This window comes from Cebus imitator, unplaced genomic scaffold (assembly GCF_001604975.1).
Source record: "Cebus imitator isolate Cc_AM_T3 unplaced genomic scaffold, Cebus_imitator-1.0 Scaffold704, whole genome shotgun sequence".
NCBI lineage: Eukaryota > Metazoa > Chordata > Mammalia > Primates > Cebidae > Cebus > Cebus imitator.
The window spans coordinates 574,830-596,087 of NW_016108019.1; the positions used below are offsets into that span (position 1 = coordinate 574,830).

The 21,258-nt window shown below is 38.5% G+C and overlaps 1 long non-coding RNA gene across 1 annotated transcript; it reads right to left on the reverse strand.

Annotated features, from left to right (window-relative positions):
• Positions 1 to 3,828: 3,828 nt before the first annotated feature.
• On the reverse strand, positions 3,829 to 5,425 carry LOC108296322. Its single transcript, XR_005198388.1, has 2 exons — positions 5,323 to 5,425; positions 3,829 to 4,130 (listed from the first exon to the last, which is right to left on the reverse strand). It is a non-coding gene; the product is annotated as an uncharacterized LOC108296322 (long non-coding RNA).
• Between the last annotated feature and the right edge of the window lie 15,833 nt (positions 5,426 to 21,258).

A 21,258-nucleotide genomic window follows, 5' to 3' on the forward strand; every position in this document is an offset into this window, starting at 1 on the left:
AAGATCTCACCATTGCACTCCAGCTTGGGCCACAAGAGAGAAACTCTTTCTCAAACAAAACAAAACAAATCAAAGTGAATCAAAATAAGGGGAGGGGTAAGGACCGCTCAAAAGTCCCAAGGCCTTTTACCAGCTTGCACAGGAGAGGGAGGCCAAAAACCCCACTGGTAAAAAGAAACTTGGTCCTTTGGCCAGCATGTTGTGTTTCTGGGTTCCCTTCTCCTGAGCCCAATCCTAAGCCAACCAGCTTAAGGTTTGAAAACTTAACTTTTCTCAGTTTGGAGGATACATCTGAGGAAAGTGTCTGATAGTATAGAGACAGAATTACCTCTCTGTGAAGACAGGACAGAAGAGGAGAAAGAAAAAGATCTTTTTTCAAAGGAGTCCCAGGGGCTCAGGATGGATTTCAAAGGGGTACAGATGGAAGATGGATGGCTACCCATCTAAAAACAGGGGAGCAGGCACACCTGATTTCCCTCTTTTCCTAGCAGATATACCCTGGGTATGTGAGGAAGAGAAGGGTGTCCTCTTTCCCTCTTCTGTCCTTGCATCCCTGAGTCCCAGCAGCCTTGGCAGGTGCCACCCAGGGCTGCTAACGCAGCTTGCACTCATGAAGCAGGGAGGGCCTAGAGAATAGCAATTATCCACTCTTACCCATGTCTCTAGCCCACCTACTCTCAGTAGCCTTGGAGTTCCCTAGACCTCATTTATGCCACGGATACTACTCACCCATGAAGAGGAACAATATAGTGGATGAAACTGGAGACCATTATTCTAAGTGAAGTAACTGAGGAATAGAAAACCAAACATCTTAGGTTCTCACTCATAAGTGGGAACTAAGCCATGAGGGTGCAAAGGCATAAGAATGATACAATGGATTCTGGGGCCTTGGGGAAAAGGGCAGGAGGTGGGTGAGGGATAAAAGACTACACATTGGGTAGTGTACACTGTTCAGGTGATGAGTGCACCAAAATCTCAACAACCACCACTGAAGAACAAGAAAGCAGAAACTGTTTTCTACATATGGTCCAAATAATATTAAATGCTCAATCAATCTTTCTTCAAAAACAAGCCACCACTAGTACCAAGTGTTAGAAATAAAAACTTAAAATTATTTCAATTATTCATTTTGAAATAAAATGTAAAGAATTATCTTTTTTTTGTGTGTGTGGTGGTGATTTTGTTGTGGCATAACCAAACACCTGTCACCTCAAAAACTATTTAGATAAATAAAAATGAAAAAATTTAAAAGTCTATGACAGAGAAAGAAAAGAGGTCTCATGAATCTGTAAGTCATATTTCTGACAGCATGCCAAATAGATTTATGTATTTATGTGCTGTGTACACAGTATTTCTCTACTATAGAGAGCTCTAAGTCATTGGCTTAAAGAAATACAAGTATATAAGTCAACCATTTTGTCAATAAAAAGACTAGTTAAATGCTTTTTCACATTTATGTTACAAGTAAAATCTTTTATAAATAAGCTGGCTTTCAAATTATTGAGAAAGTGTTAGAAACCCTGTGAAAATTTCTAGCATTGTTGTTTGCATTTGTTGATCACGTGATTTCATGCTTATTCCTGCAGAATACTAAGAAGATTTGTTATAAGGGTTATAGAACTATACAACCCCGCCCAAGGCAGAATGATCTTTGCTTGTGTAATTTTTGATAAAAAAAAGACATGGAATAATTTGGTTTAATGAAAACATCTACATTCTCAGTTATTGGTAAAATACCCTTATATTTAACCTTAAGAAAATTAAACAGGCTGGGCGCGGTGGCTCATGCCTCTAATTTGGTAGTACTTCAGGAGGCCGAGGGGGCCCAATCACCTGATGGCAGAAGTTCGAGACCAGCCTGGCTAACATGGTGAAACCCTGTCTCTACTAAAAATACAAAAAAATTTAGCCTGTGTGGTGGCAGGCACCTGTAGTCCCAGCTACTTGGGAGGCTGAGGCAAGAGAATCACTTGAACCCAGGAGGTGGAGGTGGCAGTGAGCCCAGATTGCACCACTGCATTCCAGCCTGGGCAATAAAAGCAAAACTGTCTCAAACAAACAAACAAAAAAAGAAAATTACTTAAACACCTGAAATTCACAGCTATAAAAATGGTTAACAGGGAATTTACTTTAAATAATGACTATCACAGTTGTCATAATCTAGATAACATATTAAATAATGTTGTAAATGTAATGGAATAAATGGTTGTAAACAGACTTGTCATATGATTTGGTATCTAAGATTACCAACAGATATTAAGTAGCTGGGTAATTTCCAACTCAAAAAATGTAGGAAAACACTTTTAAAATGTTCTTATTAGGAGGTCAATATCTTTGTCTAATTCAAAGCTTTTATAAAAAGTTATGTATAAAATGAGGTAATAGGAACCAGGAAATAAGAGAAGAAAGTTAAAGATATAAAGAGGTATTTTTGATAAAGGTGAAAAAAAGCAATTTTATGTAAGAAGGAATCTTGTGCGGTAAATTTTTTGTCCTAAAATAAAATGACCAGGTTGTTGAAGAAAAAGAATATTTAGGCAAAACAGAAAGTCTAAGCATGTTGTCAATCATCTGTGTAAGTTGATAAGATTAGTTAATGGAAACTTCATTGTTGTTGTTTTTTTTTTTTAGAAAATGGGGTGGTATAATTTAGTTGGATATGAGTAAGAACAAAATCCTAATAGTCTTTCCAGAGGTGGGTCTTTTATATTAACAAAATTACACAAATACAAGCTATAATTGGTTAAAACAAGACTTTATTTAAAATGTTTATTTATTTACTTATGAGACAGAATCTCACTCAGTCACCCTGGAGTGCACCGGTGCAATCTCGGCTCACTGCAACCTTTGCCTCCTGGGTTCCATCACAACTTTGCTTAAGTTTCTCTCCTTTCCCCAGCTCCTGGACTCTGCTCTGCCTTCAGTCTGAGCCAACATACAAACCCCGTTTATGCCCCTCTTAAGAACAGGCTGACTTCTGGCTGAAACATTCCCTAAGCTTGAATCTGATTTTGCCATTCTCCACTCTTCCTCCCACCTTACTTCTAACCTTGTTTGCTCCTCCGTAAAAAATAGCCCTTTTCTGCCTCTTGTGAGATGCTTGCAGATCTGATGCTTGGAGCTTTCCCCATTGCAATACTCCTTTAGAATAAAGTCACGTCTTACCTATATCTGAATTTATTTGACAATATCTAGAAACAGCCCCAGGACAATAACAATTTTTCCCTCACAGAGGACATCACAACCCGCCTCCTATTCTCAACTCTGATCATGCCTGCCTGTGCATTCTCAGCTTTCCAGCGCTCTGTAGCTTCTGTCAGTATAAAGGCCCCATCTATGGCTGCTGCGAGCAGGCCGGGACACCTGAAGGGGAGGACCCTCAGGAAGAAAAGACTGTGCTATTCATGAACTCCTTTGACATGTTTTAATACTAATACTGCAATTTGGGGGAAAAGAAAAAATATTTTAAAAATCAAAGTTATCTTTTAAAATCTAAAAATTTAAACCATTGTTTTAAAAGCCTTACATAGGCCGGGTGCCCCTGTAATCCCAGCTACTTAAAATAAAACATTGAATTAAGCAGGGAGGCTGAGGCAGGAGAATGGCTTGGATCCGGGAGGTGGAAATTGCCTTGAGCCGAGATCACACCACTGCCCCCTAGCCTGGTAACAGAGACTCATCTGAAAACAAAACAGAAAAAGCCTGACACAGTTCACAGCTATCAGCCAACGCATTACGCAAGTATCTGTGAGTGGGCAGAAGGAGCCTTCACATTGGAGTGGTTTCTATAACACTGTTTACATTCAAAGGGACAGAAGAGTGGAAGACTGTGTTGTTGCCCTGACAAGGTCCCATTCTTTACTATAAAGTGCAATCTTAGTTGTCCTTGAGTTAACTTGAATTGAGGTATTTCTTCTTTTGAAAATACAAACTTTTCTAGTTATTTAGCAGGAGAGGTGGTATTTTCCTGTCTTTTTTGGTGAGGGGTTCAGATGTTATATTACCCCTCATTTCTTCCTTCAGGAGAGGACGGCCTTAGCGCGCTGAAGACCAATTAAGTCACCAGCACTCAAAGACCCGGCCTTTCGAGCAGTATAGAACACTTCATCTTGTTCCATCCTTGATAAAGCCTAAGAATGTCAAATAGAAAAGAGGTACAATTTTAAAAAGGGTTCCATCCTTTTAACAATCACCACTGATGAGAAGCCACACATGCAGACTCCTTTAGATAGTTCAGCTACAGCTACTTCGGCTGAGGTTTACACTGCCAACTTCTGGCAGCTTACTTAGGTCATCTCCTTTCAGGGCTAGAATTAGATTGCTGGAGCAAAGGGGAGCTTGCTTTATCAAGTTACTTAAAAACTGGGCTCCCAAGAATGTCATTGTATTGTGTCAGGCTTCTAACACTATCATCTGTTACCTGTGCACTTGTGCCTTAAAAATAATAAAAGTGCACTTTTGCAAAGTTAGTTTATTAATAATCTATTCACATTCTACCCAATCTACAGAGTTATTATATACTGAAAGAAAATTGTAACCAGGCAGGCATGTGCTCGATTGTACTGAAATGTCAACAAAGTCTAATGATTAAGCATCAAAAGGCACTACTTTCATGATTATGGTAGAAAATTGTATTATTTTAAAATACTTCCACGATGCCACAGAACATGCCTATTTTAAATGTTCATCCTTGTCAGCTGTGAGTAATTTTGCTGTGTACTTACCAAAAGTCACAAACCAGAAATATTACTTTGTTCCATAAAAGTTATCATTTCCAGTAAAATCCCATGTACTTCCTTGAGCCGGTACTTGAGACATGCACACCTCATACTGTCTAAGTGCATGTCTCTCGGCTTAGGCACTAACGGTTTGTCTAACACACCCATGGGACTGACTGCACTGTGGTATACACAGTAGAAAATGACAGAAATTTGCAAACTGAGTAATAAAAAGCAGTCAAAGTGGTAAGTTCATTACGTATGCAGACATCGTTAGAAATACAATGGCAAGAAATCATTTCTGTATGACTATTTGCAAGGGCAAAGTTTCAAAACGTTCAAATTCATTAAGAATGAATTTAATTTGATTAAAACATTCTGAATTATGTCCACAAAAGAGATAATATCTATAATTTTCAAAAAACATGAATCCTTATAAAAACCATAAGAGATACAGGAAATAGAATGCCGAAAGGTTAATAAGCTCTTCAGTATGTTAATTTTGAAGCTTTCCATTTTTCTAATCACTACTTCATATGACCTAGTCATAAATGTTGGAACTGGTGTTTGACTGAAAACCCACTTAGTAACTTCATAGCCTTACCTCCAGATCCCATGCTCTTTCTCTGTCAAGAAGGTAAGTTGGCAAACCCAGGCCATGCTTTAATGCCAAGGCACGAAGACAGAAATAGTGTCCGGTATAAACGCTTAGAGGAACGTCGACATTATTTTTAATTAGCTCCAGGAAGTACCTTTGCAACTCATTCCTGGGGAAAGAGAAACACAACAAAACCATCACAGGACCATGTTAGTTCACTGGGCTATCTCCAAAAACGTTATTCGTGTGTAAGAAATGTGGTAAAGCTCTCAAGTGCTCATAGAATTCATGAAATAACTCACACTGGACAGAACCCGATCTAGCGAAGAAATACAAGAAAGCATGCAACTTTCCCAATTCTCTTTAAAAACTCAGAAAAAAACTTGTACCGGAAACAAAACACGAATGTAAAAACTGTTTTAATAAACTTGATTTTCCCCTATGCTTTCAAAGACATATTTCACATTGAATATGGAGAAAAATGACATAATCTTAAGACACATGGCAAAGCTTCAGCTTTTTTATTTCTTTGAAAACATGAAAGGATTCAATGGGAAATTCCTTATAAATAGAAACATGTGATAAGGTCTTCAGTTGTTCCAGTTCCACATGAAGATAAGAACTCATTTCTGAAATAAAACCTATGAATGTATAGAATGTAGAAATGCCTTCATTTACATGATATTTGCTCCAAGACCCATGATAATACACACTGGAGATAGACCTTATAAATATAAGAAAGCACATTGGATTGGAACCCTGGTAGATTACCAAATACAGAAAAGTTTACAGTTTTAAGAATTTCTTCAACATTGATGTGAAAACTTTCCCTAGAGGGAAATCCTACTAATGTTCATAAATTGAAACGCCTGATGCAAATTCATTCTTGTATAATCTTCAAAAAGATACATAAGTAAATGTTATCCTACTTCTGTTTCTCAGTGATTCTTCATTTGAAGGGGTCTCTGTATTACTTTAACTTCTTTTGCAAGAAAACATTGAGGTTACAATTTTGTAGATACTTTTTAAACAATACTATATGCATTTAATGGCAGTTGTTTTTGTTGTCAGTTAACAAAACTTTTCTCTAGTTATTTAAAAATATCACACTGAGCTACTAGAATGACTCCAAATTCTGTTTTGAAACACATGCAGGTGGGTTCCTATGCTAATGTCCAAACAGGGCATGGCTGCTTGCAGTCCATTCTGAATCCAGCACCCCACGTTTGGGATGAGGAGAAAGGCGACGGCCTCCTCTGTACTTGTGCAGCTGACTCGGGGCTCATTCTTGAGTGTTCCGTTGCACAACTCAGACTTCATGCTCACTCCCAAGACACCACAATAGTGATCAGATGACAGAAATGATGAATGCCATTTATTAGCTGTCATTATTAGGGGGCAGGAATACTCTTTACCCCTCCAATGGTAGAAAGATCTTGGCTAAACTGAATTCATTTTATGAGATGCCTTCTAGTAGGACGCCAGCCTTACAGTGTTTCTCCTGAGTTGAGTTAGAAATGAAACCACAAGGTGCTCAGCATCTGTCACCCCTGGCCACAACAGAATGTGGGGATGAGTTGAATGCACCGACAGGGGAACAGGCTGGAAGCAACCCTCTGCTGCATGATCATTCACCTGTCCTGGCCAAAGGTTTTGTTTCTGTTTTTTTGAGACAGGGTCACCCAGGCTAAAGTGCAGTGGCATGATCCTAGCTCACAGCAGACTCAACCTCCCAGGCTCAAGTAACCCATGCGGCTAAGCCATTCAAGGCTGGGAACTACAGGCTCATGCCACTTAACTGGGAGATTTTTAAAAATTCTTTTTGTAGAGACAGGGTCTCACTTTTTGCCCAGGCTGGTGTTAAACTCCTGTGATCAAGTGGATACTCCCACCTTGGCCTCCCAAAGTGCTGGTATTACAGACATGAGCCACTGTATCCAGCACTTGGTCAAATGTTTAAATAAATATAAAACTAGAGTAATCTTACCACTCTCATAGTAATCACTGTAAAGACTTAATTGTATAAAAACAATACCTCAACAGCACATTTGGTTTCTTGCTTTTAAAGTTTCAATGTTTTATCCACTGGCTAAGTCAACAAATGCTTTAAGTTCTCCGGTATGGAAAGCAGTTAGGATATAAGCAGATATGTGGTTTTCTCATTGGTTTCACTGAAAACCCAGCTGAAACTACTTCCAACATTAATTTCCTATTCATATAATCACAAGGCTATGATGGGAATGTCAATCAGATATGTGAATAATCAGCTGACCAGGACTTAATTTACTATAGGAATATATGCACTTCATAATCTCTTTTCTGTATTTCCATAAACCTATTTTAACTGTGTAAAATATGATATTTCGTTGAATGATCGTGTTTATTAATAGTAGTTATTGAAGAAAACAATGATCCCTACAGGATATGTATCTCCTTAGTTTTTGGTGTTTTTCAAATGGCTGAATAGCATACCCTTTACAAGCCCAGCAAGTTTTCAGACTAGAAGCTGCTCAGTTTAACTTACATGTACATGTGTGTGTATACATGTGTATATATTTAAGTTGTTTATCAATAATGTTTTTAAATTTTATTTCAGTCGTTTTTGAGAAACAGGTGGCTTTGGTTACATGGATAATTTCCTTAGGAGTGACATCAGAGCTTCTGGTTCACCTACCACTTGAGCAGTGTACCCAATATGTAATCTTTTATCCATCACCCCCCTCCCAACCTTCCCCCGCTAGTCCCCAAAAGCCACTGTCATTTTATGACTTTGGATTCTCATGGAGAATACATGATATTTGGTTTTCTATTTCTGAGTTACTTCACTTAGAATAACTACGTTCACCTCCATCCAGGTTGCTGTAAAGGCCATTATTTGATTCTGTTTTATGGCTCAGCAGTATTCCATGGTATATATATTCCACATTTTCTTTACCCATTAATTGATGGTCATTGAGGCTTGTTCCACATTTTTACAATTGCAAATTGTGCTGCTATCAACATGCAGGTGCATGTGTCTTTTTCATATGACTTCTTTTCCTTTGGGTAGATACCCAGTGTGAGATTGTTGGATTGAATGGCAGTACTGTTTTCCATAGTGGTTGTACTAGTTTACATTCCCATCAGCAGTGTAAGTATTCCCTTTTGACCTAATCCATACCAGCATAGATGATTTTTTGATTTTTTAATTATGGCCCATTCTTGCAGGAGTAAGGTGGTATTACATTGTGGTTTTAATTTGCATTTCCCTGATAATTAGTGATGTTTCTGAAGACAAATACATCCTAACAAGACTAACAGATGTTGAAAAGTTTCAAGAAAAATCTGATAGACAATAATTTTTAAAAGGTTCAATTTACAGTCAAAAAGAGACCACTATAAACAATCAACAGCAGAGGGACAAGATAAATGTCCATTAAACACTTTGTTGTAATGTTTTTCAATGTCCAAAGATCGTGAGCATAGCTCCTTTTCAGAGCATAGCTCCTGATGCTTCTGTTCACAAACGGCACTATGTAGAATTGGTCATCTTGGTCATCTCTGTCATCACTGTCTCTGGAGCTCATATCTGTGGACACCTGCACATTTCTCTGTGTATTCCCTTACTTTGGAACTAGAGCTAGAGCCCCACCAGATTAGCTGCAGGTCTTGAGATCTATTTAACTGCCACTATAGTGGAGCTAAGTGTTCATCATTACAAATTTTGCTCCCTTCAAGAAATCAGTTTACAAGCTGGGCACAGTGGCTCAGGCCTGTAATCCCAGCACTTTGAGAGGCTAAGATGGGTGGATCATCTGAGGTCAGGAGTTCGAGACCAGAGTGACCCATGGAGAAACAACATGGAGAAACCCCTGAAGAGGGAAATTAAATAATAACTATAGTAGTCTGTAATTGCTACATAATAAAAGTTTACTCTGTTGCGTTCAATATAAAACCTAACCCCCAGCTCTGCTTGAAATTAACTAACTCCCTACAAAAATCTACCTTATCTAGTCTCCCTACTTTCTCAGCAAATTTCCCAGGTATCTCAAGACTCCCATTTTTCTTTCAGACCAGCTGCAAGGTCACAGGGTAATATAATACCCCAAAAATGTGCAATGTGTTTCTCAAAATGCGATTTTTAAACGTAACATACATCACAAGACACGTCACAAGTTAACTGTTCTTTCCTCTGGCTTCTGTACACCTGTTAGTTGCTATGTCATCCTGGCTGTGTAACAAATCAAGCCCTGTCTTTGTTAGGCTCTCAGCCTTGAGATGCAAATCCGCCGAGCTGGTGGCCACCTTAATAAAATCCTTCTGTTTCACCCATTGGTCTCTCCAGCCTCCTGAATATTATGTAACACCCATCTCTACTAAAAATAGAAAATTAGCCAGATGTGGTGGCACATGCCTGTAATCCCAGCTACTCAGGAGACTGAGGCAGAACTGCTTGAACCCAGGAGGTGGAGGTTGAACCCAAGATCATGCCATTGCACATTGTTGCCTAGGCAGCAAAAGCAAAACTCCACCTCTCTCTTTCTCTCTCTCTCTCTTTCTCTCTCTCTCTCTCTCTCTCTCTCTCACACACACACACACACACACACACACACACACAATGAAACCAGTTTACGGATTGATGACAGTAGTGATTAAGAGAACTTTAGCTTCTGCAACTTTCAAATGACATTCATTTTCTGTTAAATCCTTTACTAAAATGGCTTCTAGCAATATCACCATGACAACTCAGTTTATACTATTAGCTAAGTGGTAACTTAGCAGCCATTTGAACAGCAACAAACCATCACTAGTCTCTTCTTGGTTACAAGAAGCCTCATTTCAATTGTAAATATACACTGTGTTAATTCTGAATGAAAGTCTTTAAAAATTTTGGGGGGTACATTGTAGGTGTACGTATTTATGGGGTATATACAATTATTTGATACAGGCCTATAATGTGGCATAATCACAGCAGGGTAAATGGAAAATCCATTGCACCTCAAGCATGTATCCTTTTATTTTTATTTTCTACAAATAATTCAATTACACTCTTTTAGTTACTCTAAAATGTACAATTAAATAATTCTTGACTGTTGTCGCCCTGTTGTGCTATCAAATACGAGATGTTATTTATTCTTTCTAGCCAAATGTGTGCACCTATTAACCATCACCCCTTACTCCTCTCATCCTCCATACTACTTTTACCAGCAGGTGCAAACAATTCTCCTACTCTATATCTTCATGAGTTAAACTGTTTTAATTTTTAGTTCCCACAAATCAGTGAGAATAGGTGAATTTTGTCTTTTTGTGTCTGGCTTATTTCACTTAACATTTCCATCCATGTTGTTGCAGATAACAGGATCTCATTCTCCTTTATGGTTGACTAGTGCTCCATTGTGTATATGAACCATTTTCTTTAGCCACTCATCTGTTGATGAATACTCAGAATGCTTCCAAATCTTGGCTGTTGTGAATAGTGCTGCAACATACATGAGAGGCAGGTATCTCTCTGATATACTGATTTCCTTTCTTTTAGGCTTATACCCAGCAGTGAGATCCCTGGATCATATGGTGGCTCTGTTTTTAGTTCTGAGGACCTCCGAACTGTTCTCCATAGTGGCTGTATTTAAATTACATTCCCACTGACAGCGTACAAGGGTTACATTTGATCTATATCCTCACCAGCATTTGCTATTGCCTGTTTTTCCAATAAGAGACATTTTAAGTGCGGTGAGATGATCTCTCATTGTAATTTTGATTTACATTTCTCTGAACATCAACGATATTGATGTTGAGTATCTTTTCATATACCTGTTTGCCATTGGTATGCCTTTCTGAAGGAGTTTTCAAACAGGTCTCACTTTGTCAATCAGGTTGGAGTGCAGTGGCAGAATCACAGCTCACTGCAGCCTTGACCTCCCAGGCTCAGGTAATTTTCACATCTAAGCCTCCTAAACAGCTGAAATTACAGGCACATGCCACCAAGCCTGCCTAATGTGTCCTCTTTTCAGAAATGTCTATTCAGATATTTTGCCCATTTTAAAAATCAGATTGTTATTTTTATTTCTATGGAGTTATTTCAGCTCCTTAGTATTCTGGTAATTAATCCCTTGTCAGATCGTTTTCAAATACCTTCCCCCATTCTGTGGGTTGTCACTACACTTTGTTCACTGTTTCCTTTGTTGTGCAGAAGCTTTTTAACTTGATGTGACCTAACTTGCCCATTTTTGCTTTGGTTGCCTTTGCTTATAAAACATTATGCAAGAAATATTTGCCCAGTCCAATATCGTGGAGAGTTTTCCCACTGTTTTATTTTAGTTTCGTATTTGAGGTCTTAGATTTAAATCTTTTTTAGTTTTTTAAAAGACAGAAATACTGCATTGCCCAGATAGTCTTGAACTCCTGAGCTCAAGCCATTCTCCCATCTTGGCCTCCCAAAGTGCTGGGATTACAAGTGTGAGCCACCACGCCCAGATTAGACTTACATCTTTAATCCATTTTGATTTGATTTTTGTATAAGGTAAGAAATAGAGGCCTGGTTTCATTCTTCTGCATGTGGATATCCAGTTTTCCCAGCACCCCTTACCGACGAGACTGTCATTACCCCATTGCACGTGCTCGGCACCTTCATAGAGAATGAGTTCACTGCAGATGTATGAATTGGTTTCTGGGTTTCTATTCTGTTCCATTGGGCTACGTGTCTGTTTTTAATGACAGTGCCATGCTGTTCTGGTTACTACAGGTGTAGAGGGTAATTTGAAATTAGATAATGTAATTCCCCCAGCTTTGTTTTGGCTCAGGTTAGCTTTGGATATTCTGAGACTTTTGTAGTTGTCTATATATTTTAGAATTCATTTTTTAATTTCTATTTCTGTGAAGAATGTCATAGGTTTTTGCAGAATTGTGGAAGTTCCACATTGGTGGTCTGAGATCAGACCTGAAGGAATTCTCCAGATTAATGGACAGAGACTCGCTTCTTCACTTACTTTCCCACAAATGAAGTCTGTCTCTCTGTGCTAAGCTGCCTGGAGCTGGAAGAGGACTGATACAAGCACCCCTGTGGCCATTACCTCTTGGACAGTACTAGGTCTGTCCAGATGGCACTAGGAGTTGCAGTCCTTGTGACCTAGACAAGCTTTCAGGTTGATTACGGACCCCAGACTATTTTATCCCATGGTAGCCAGGCTTTCACCATGCAAGTTCCAACCACAGGGATGAATAATTCCCCTATGGTTGGGGATAGTCTAAATGTTTTTTCTGTGGGTGGGCTTTGGGTGGATTCAGCTTTGTTTTGTTTTCTGCTATGACGAGGCGGCACTGAGTTCAGGCAAAGTCCCACAGCTGCGGTGCTCTCCCTTCCCCAAGCATGTAGCCTCTCTCCTTGCCACAGGTTCACAGTGGTGGTATCAACAGTTCAAGACTGTCTTTTCTATGCTGTTCAGTGCCTCTTTCAGTGATATGACATTAAAACCACGTCACATGAACATTTAAATAATTTTAAGTTCTTATGGAGGTGCTTTTTTATTTAGATAGTTGCTAAAGTTGTTGTTCCTGTGTGGAGCACAATTGGCAGACTTCTATTTGTGACTGCATACATCCTGAATCACAGTCTTATCTGGAGTAATAGGCAAATGTAAATACAAAGAAATAAACAAAAACAAACAAAAAAACAAAACATGAAAACCTCTTTCCACTGCCTGAGGATCTTCATCTTCATACGCTTCATATGCTTCTATGTCATCAAAAGGTGTTCCTTCAGATTTTCCTAAGTGTCACCCACAAAGCCACTCTCGCTGTCTAGCGGACACTGTGAGAGCCTCTGCTGGAAATGCCTCCCTGGCTCACCCTACCAACCAGCTCCAAGACCCTTCCCTTTACAGCAGTCATGAGGCCAGACTGAAAGAAAGACCCATGGAGCTCCTGTTTCAGTGTCATGTTGCCATCTATGAGCAACCCCATGATTCAGCAAGATTTCTTGCATTCTCATAGATAACTTGGGGCCCCCCAAGGGCTGCTGTGGTTGCATTAATGCCCCAGGAACCTCCTGAGTGTGGTGAGCATGGGGTGATGCCCCAGCAATGTTTCTCAGACTGCCTGAGGGGAACACTGGAACTTCTAACTCATCAGCCCAGTGATGCAACACTCCTAATGGGGAGAGGACAGGGGCACAGGGAACTGTGGCTATTCTGTATCTCAAGGTTTCTACATAACAGATCTTCAGAGAAAAGCGGGAGAACACCAGCAAACACAAATACACAACGCATGGCTCCAGGTGAAGCTATACTTCACAATGCAGAGGCCCCAGACCTATCAATGGGCAAACAATTATTTCAAAGGCCAGATATGCACTCCTCACAAAGAGACTAGAACTTGCAGACAGCTTGTAAAGGCCATAAGGAAACTGACTGTACTATTATTTCTCATTGTACACTGTTAAGATATTTGCCAAAAACATTCATCAGAAAAATACTTTTCCATTTATGAGATTATTACAATGGCAATTTACCAAGACCTACGAATGAATAGTGAAAAATATGAACTGTTCTTCTGAAGCTGGGGAGAAAGAGTATGCGGTATTTATGCCCATTCTTATTATCTGCATAATGTAAACTTTAAAAGTATTTCTCAAAGTGTTTAAGTTTATGGGAGCAAATAAAGTATTCAAAAACGGTTAGAAAGTTCACAAAAACTGTACAAACTCACATATGGTCCACTGTCATTTTCTCAAAGAGCTTGCATAAGTCCTCATTGCACACAGCCACATCTCTCCAAACGTACATGGCAAGAAGAGTGGCTCCCAAGACAATCCTCCTCCAGTTGGTTGGACATAAGTTGATATCAGTACACTTTAGAAGTCTTTTTATGTATACCTGCAAAACAGAGCACTGGCCTTTGATTTAGCTCAGTTTAAGTGCTGTGATAAGAACTCCTATGAAAAACCAGAATACTCCTGGTTTTGACCAGAGAGTAGATGCCTTTTATTCTTATGTTCTACAGAGATTTTGTTTCATCAGGTTAAGTAAGGGGCCATATCACAATCACAGCCCAAACATTTCTGCTACCTACTCTGCCCAGCGGGGGTAGATTAACACATCCAAGGAACAATGAATGGAGGGCAGTAGTTCTCAATCACAACATACATGAGAATTGCCTGGGGATACACCCTGGGACTCAGCTTAGACCTAAAATGGCATGCATTTTTGCCCATGAACAAGATGGTCTTGTTACTGCTCTTCATTCCAAGCCCTCCACATGCCCTGGATGTGTGCGCACTGCGTGTGCATGTGTGCACTGAAGTGTGGGGGGAGAAATCAGAAATCCCTCCTGCTGCCTTTAATAGCAATTGTTCTGTAATGAGAAACGCAAGGCAACATTTAAGCCATAATGATGATTCAACTCAAATATGTGTATTTGCTTTCATAAGTTTCTCTTAAAGTTCTGAGATAATTTCAGAAACCTACTTTCATTTAAAATCAGGAACATACTACCCTGTTCACAAGATCAATTTCTCTTTTTTTTTTTTTGGAAATAGAGTCCTGCTCTGTTGCCTAGGCTGAAGTACACTGGCTTGATCTCAGGTCATTGCACTCTGCCTCCTGAGTTCAGCAATTCTCCTGCCTCAGTCTCCTGAGTGGCTGGGATTACTGGGGCGTGCAACCATGGCTGGCTAATTTTTGTATTTTTGGTAGAGACAGGGTTTAACCACATTGGCCAGATTGCACTACAAGACCAATTTCTAAAGATGTTTTATAAATAGAAAATATCTTACCAAACTTATGATTGCTAAGTCAGCCTCTAGTTTTCTGACACAAAACAGAGTACGCATAAATTTGTAAATTACTTTGTGTGCAGGATCAAACCTAAAGTGTTCTTCCAGAACCTCGCCTCGCTGAAAGAAGAAAGGATGCAATGTAAGTATCCATTGAAGGGAAAACCTGAAGTGCTCTTAAGACAGCACTGTTCACATTTGTGCCCATGTATCATTTACAATAATTTTGATTGGTGAGATGTCTTTCAGTTTTTACAATATGATCAGTGGGATCTTAAAATACCATAATGATTTAATACTCATCAACATTCACTTAAAAATCATATGAGCTAAAGTTCAGAAAATTTTTGTTCTTTCTTACTCTTTGCCCCACATAATTCTATCCAAATGTAGGCTACTCTTAGGCTTTAATGCCTTACTGATGGTATGTCATTCTCTGCAATAAACTTTGAGAAAATACAGTTTCCTGTAACCATGAGGCTCTAAGCCTATGCTGTTAAATACAATAGTCACTAGCCACATGTGGCTATTATGTACTTGAGGAAGTACATTTAAAATTTTTTATAACATGTAGGTTGATTTAAACTTAAATTATTTTTAAGTCTCTTCATAAAAGTCATGCTTCTGTGTTAAAAGTATTTATGTGTACTCACATTGCTTGAGGCTACTAATAACTGTCTTTTAAAAGATACATTTTCTGTTATTTCGATAGTAGATTTACTCATACTGGTTCACTAACTAAACAGAGGTGCAGATCAGTTCTTATTCTAACACATTCTTTTTACAACACCTAAGAGGACTAAATGCAACACAAAATGGGGAGGATTTAAAGACGGCTTTGACATCAGCATGAAACAAATACAAGTCTATGATAAAAATACAACCTCAATAAAAGTGCCACTTACATGAAGTGGGAATATACGTTCGTCAAAGATTTCCAAAGTTCTATTTCCATCTCTATAAAATAAGAATGTGCATTACTTCAAAAACTGTTAATATCTTAGTATAATACCTGTTTAGTATAATAATACCTCCTATGTGCTTTGGTGTTTACTTCACCAAAGCGAACAGTTTTTACAAATTCTTCTCCTGGATCCTGCCCTGCAGAACCTTTCCCGACCTCTTCTTCCTCAGCACATCATATCCTGTACTGTGAAGTCTTTTTCACAATAACCAGTCAGAACTGCCTATAGGTATTGACCCTCCCTAATAGGCAATGGCAATAAACCAAACATATTTTCTGTCTTCTTAACCACACATTGAAACACAAGAATGTTTTCCAAAGCAGTAGTGTTGGGCAATAATGTCTTTAGGACTTTAATAAATGTAAACGTGATTCTGATTTCCTAGCTTCCTTTCGTTTTAGTCCTCCGTAGTATACTTTCATGATGAATTTATTTATTTTCTGTTGTTTGAATTAAAAACTCATCTGCCCTTTTATTTTAAAAGAGGCTGGTTTTGGGCCAGGCGTAGTGGCTCACGCCTGTAATCCAAGCACTTTGGAGGCCAAGGCGGGCGGATCACCTGAGGTCGGGAGTTCAAAACCAGCCTGACCAAAATGGGGAAACCTCATCTTAAAAAAAAAAAAATTAAATTAAATTAAAAAAAAAAAAGAGGCTTGTCTTTGATTAACTTTAAATTTTATAAAACTAATGCATTGTGCCTGTGTGATAAACCAGTGGTTCTACTAATGTGCTCTGTGGACCTCTGGGGATCCCGAAGACCCTTTCTGAGAAGGCCTAAGGGGTCAACACTGTTTTGTTTTGTTTTTCTTTTTTATTTTGTTTGTTTGTTTTTGTTTTTCTGAGATGGAGTTTCACTCTTGTTGCCCAGGCTGGAGGGCAATGGTGGGATCTTGGCTCACTGCAACCTCTGTCTCCCAGGTTCAGGTGATTCTCCTGCGTCAGCCTCCTGAGTAGCTGGGATTACGGGCGACTACCACCACGCTCAGCTAACTTTTGTATTTTTAGTAGAAATTGGGTTTCACCATGCTGGCAAGGCTGGTTGTGAACTCCTGACCTCAGGTGATCCATCTGCTTGGCCTCTCAAAGTGCTGGGATAACAGGCCTGAGCCACTGTGTCTGCTGGACACTGTTCTGATAATCATACTAATTCAACCTCAGAAAGTTGATACAAAATTTTTTTTAATTAAGAAAGTAATACAAAGACACTGACTACTTTTTCATAGACACTTGCCATAACTGTATAAAAGCAAAAGTGGATAAAACTGCTGGTTTCTCAGCCTAAATCAAGGCAGTGGTACCAATTACACTGGTAGTAATTCTGTTCTTTATTGTCCCTTACAGTTAAAAAGCAGTCTAAAGTACTTAAGAATGTCTTTGTTGAGGTGGTAAAAATTAATGGTGTTACTAAATCTTGACATGTCTCTTTAATATTCTGAATCTGTAGAAAGCTAAGAAGAAGCGCTATTGCTGACTGCAGTCTGGTTGTGTTTAAAAAAAATTCATGATTTAATTGTGGACGGAACAATCAGTTTTTTCACAGAACACCATTTTTATTTAAAAGTACTACTGTGCTGGTGCAATGGTTCACACCTCTAAAATCCAAACCCTTTGGGAGACCAAAGCTGGCAGATCGCTTGAGCTCCTTCAGAAGTTCGAGAGTAGCCTGGGAAGCATGGTGAAACTCTGTCTCTACCAAAAATACACCAAAATTAGCCAGACATGGTGCCACACCTCTGTGGTCCTAGCTACACAGGAGTCTGAGGTGAGAGAATTGCTTCAGCTGAGATCATGCCAATGTACTACAGCCAAGTGACAGAGTGAGACTCAGTCTAAAAAAAAAGACAACTATCATTCTCAAAAATAAATGAACTGAGGTTGTCACTTCAAGGAAAATAAACATGTGTTCCAATGATAAATTAAGCTTTCCTGAGGACTCTGAAAATCTCGCTCCTTCTACTATAGGCTTGACAGCTTTTCAACACTTAAAGACTTTAAAAATAATATTGGTAGTTAAAAGTGGTTTTTGACACAATAAAACATAAACCAATATATTCCAAATAACTAATGTATGATAGTATAAATGCAAATATGGGGGAAAAGATCCATTTAGCATGCAAGACAGATTACTGATCAAATAAATTTATTAACATGTATAATACCACTGCAACTAATTTTAAAAAGTAGCACTTGTCAAGTTTTCACTTATTATTAAATACCCACAACTGTCTAAAAGCTTTAAAATGCACCTTTTACCAACTACATACTTGCATGAGATTAGGTCATGTCATTGCTTCCCTTTTTTGACTACAGGCATGCACTATCATGCCCAGCTATTTTTTGTATTTTTTGTAGAGGTGGGTTTCATCATGGTGGTCAGGCTGGTCGCAACCTTCTGACCTCAAATAAATCTGCCTGCCTTGGCCTCCCCAAAGTGCTGGGATTGCAGGTGCCTCCCACCACACCTGGCCATCTTATTGCTTCTTAAAGCAAATTGCAAAGAAAGACCTAGAGAATCCAGCTGTCTTCTATTGAGACATTCGAGGTTTTCAATAATATAAATACATGACACACTTTTTACTCAACTTTTTATTGTAGACAATCTATGTTCTCATTAAAAATTTTATGTTAACAATATTGTTCAAGGAGCATTTTCTGTTGTCACCACCTGGGTCATGGGTTACTACTGACATCTACTTGGTACAGGCCACCAGTGCTGCTAAACTTTCTGCAATGCACAGGACAGTCCTCATGACAAAGCGTTATCTAGATCAAGATCTCAACAGTGGTAAGGCTGTGAAATCTAAACTAAAAACAGATTTAAAAAAAAAATCTCAATTTTATAGTTCTATGACAGTAAATATCAATATCATCAATATAAATACATACTCTTTGAGATTCCCAATCATCTAAGAATTAAAAGTGTTAAGGACCAGAGAAAACACAAATAATTTGTTTGGATATTTTAGTAGGCCCAATACAGCTCATGATGAGTAGAGCTGTGACCTAAAGAGCTTGATAGCTTGCAAAGTAATTAGCCAGAATAACAAAACAGTTTTTTAAAAAGCTCACCTTTTCTTGATACGATAATATATCTCCATGGCCACACTGTGGAAGGAAAAACATTCATAACAATAGATGTTATCATTTGTTAGGTCTGAAGACATTTTTTAAAAGGGTGTGGTGGAAACTCTCCTAGCAGCCGTGAAATTAAAACCTTCTAGTTCAGAACAGTACTATAAGGGCACTTTCTTGTTTTCATTTCTTGGGTTTTAGCAAAAATATGAGAACAAAAATGCAAGGCAATATAATACGCTGTTAGAAAACGTGTTTCCGTAGATGATAATATATAAATAATAACATATTTACCTGTTATATGTTCTTCTACCCACAAAACCTTTCATCACATGCAATTTATTTTATGTATTTATTTATTGTGTGACCCAGAGTCTTGCTCTGTAGCCCAGAGCAACCTAGGCTCACCACAACCTCCAACTGCCAAGTTCAAGCAATTCTCATGCTTCAGCCTCCCAAGTAGCTGAGACTACAGTTTGGTGCCACTATGCCTGGCTAATTTTTGTATTTTTAGTAGGGATGGGGTTTTGCCATGATGGTCAGGTTGATCTAAAACTCCTGGCCTCAAGTGATCTGCCTGCCTCAGCCTCCCAAATTGCTGGGATTACAGCTTGAGCCGCCAAACCCTGACTCATGCAATTTATATCTATGTGTACATACGTTTAAATTTCAGCCAGCCACACAGTAGTGGTTTCTTTTTTAAGATGTTTGGCCCTGCATTTTAGTTTAGTTCACTATCTCCTACTCACCCATTTTTTAAATTATTTCCCAAAAAATGCATAACATAAGGAAAGTGCCTTATAACAAATAAAATTATTTGAAATTGCTTTTGCATAATTATTAGAAAATATAAGCTCACATGACATCAACGATAGGTACAGCAATCCTCAAATAAGCAGTGCTAACAAGGTAATGTAGCATGACACAGTGTAATATCAATAGCAGGTATCTTCAGTTAGTTTAACTGAAATATTTATGAACAGATACAACTCTTCAGATATGTAACTGTATTCCTAAGTTACCCACTGATGCTGTGTATCAGAAAACAAGAGGTTCTCTTACATAAGTTATGTGCTTCCATTTGCCCTCAGCATCTACAATGAGGTTCAAAATAACTGAGGGAAGACAAACCTCAATTTTAGTAATAGCACTTTTTAAAAAGCCTGTAACATTAGCACTTCAGATGGATATGTCTATAGTGCTTCAAGTAGCTTTCATCTCTGAAATAATTTTAAAATCACAGAATTTGAAGATATATGCTGGAAAGGACCAACGACCTTATAAGACATTTAATCCAACACTCATTTTATAGATCAGGGAAACAAATCTTAAAACCGACTTGCCCAAGGTCCCAACAAACAGAAGCAGTTTCTTGCCTTAAACTCAAATTAGGCAGTGGCTCTAAATTTTGCTGCACATTAAAAACTCCTGAGAAGCTTTAATAACTGCCTCATTTTCAATAATTAGCACTGGATATAACTTTGGCTATCAGGGTTGTTGGTAAAAGTTTCCCAGGTGATTTCAATGTGCAGCAAAATTTGAAATGATTGAGTTGGGGTGAAAATCAGAATCTTCTCAGATGATTTTCTTTACATAAAGATGCTGTTTTCCTAAAAGGCTTCTCAGTGCCTGGAGATAGAGAGAAAGTGGAGATTGGAGGATACATGTATTTGCAGACATGTATTTTGAAGACAAACTCTGCAAATGTGATCCCAATGAGTTCCACCTATCTCACTGATAACAGTGCACTACTAACTTGTGATGAACATTTTTCAAAATCTTTTCCTGAAGCCAATTTGCCCTATTAATTTGCTCAATAAACCTCTATTTCACCAAGAGTGAATACACCAAATGATCATTTCTCAAACTTGCTGATGGCAAATTAAAACTTACTTTACTTTTGAAAGTAGACTTCTAAAAATTAGAAGAATGAGGAAAAAGGCATGAAATTTGTTTGAACAAGAGACTGTCTTCAAAGCTACTTTGGAATTCTATGCTAACACATAAAAATTGTTTGAATTAAAAAGCAGCCAGGGACTTTAGCCAAAGTAGTTTGTTTGTTTGCTTTTATGCTCAAAGATTTAAGAGACAGCCAGGTGTGGTGGCTCATGCCTGTAATCCCAGCACTTTTGAAGGCAGAGGTGGGCAGATCACCTG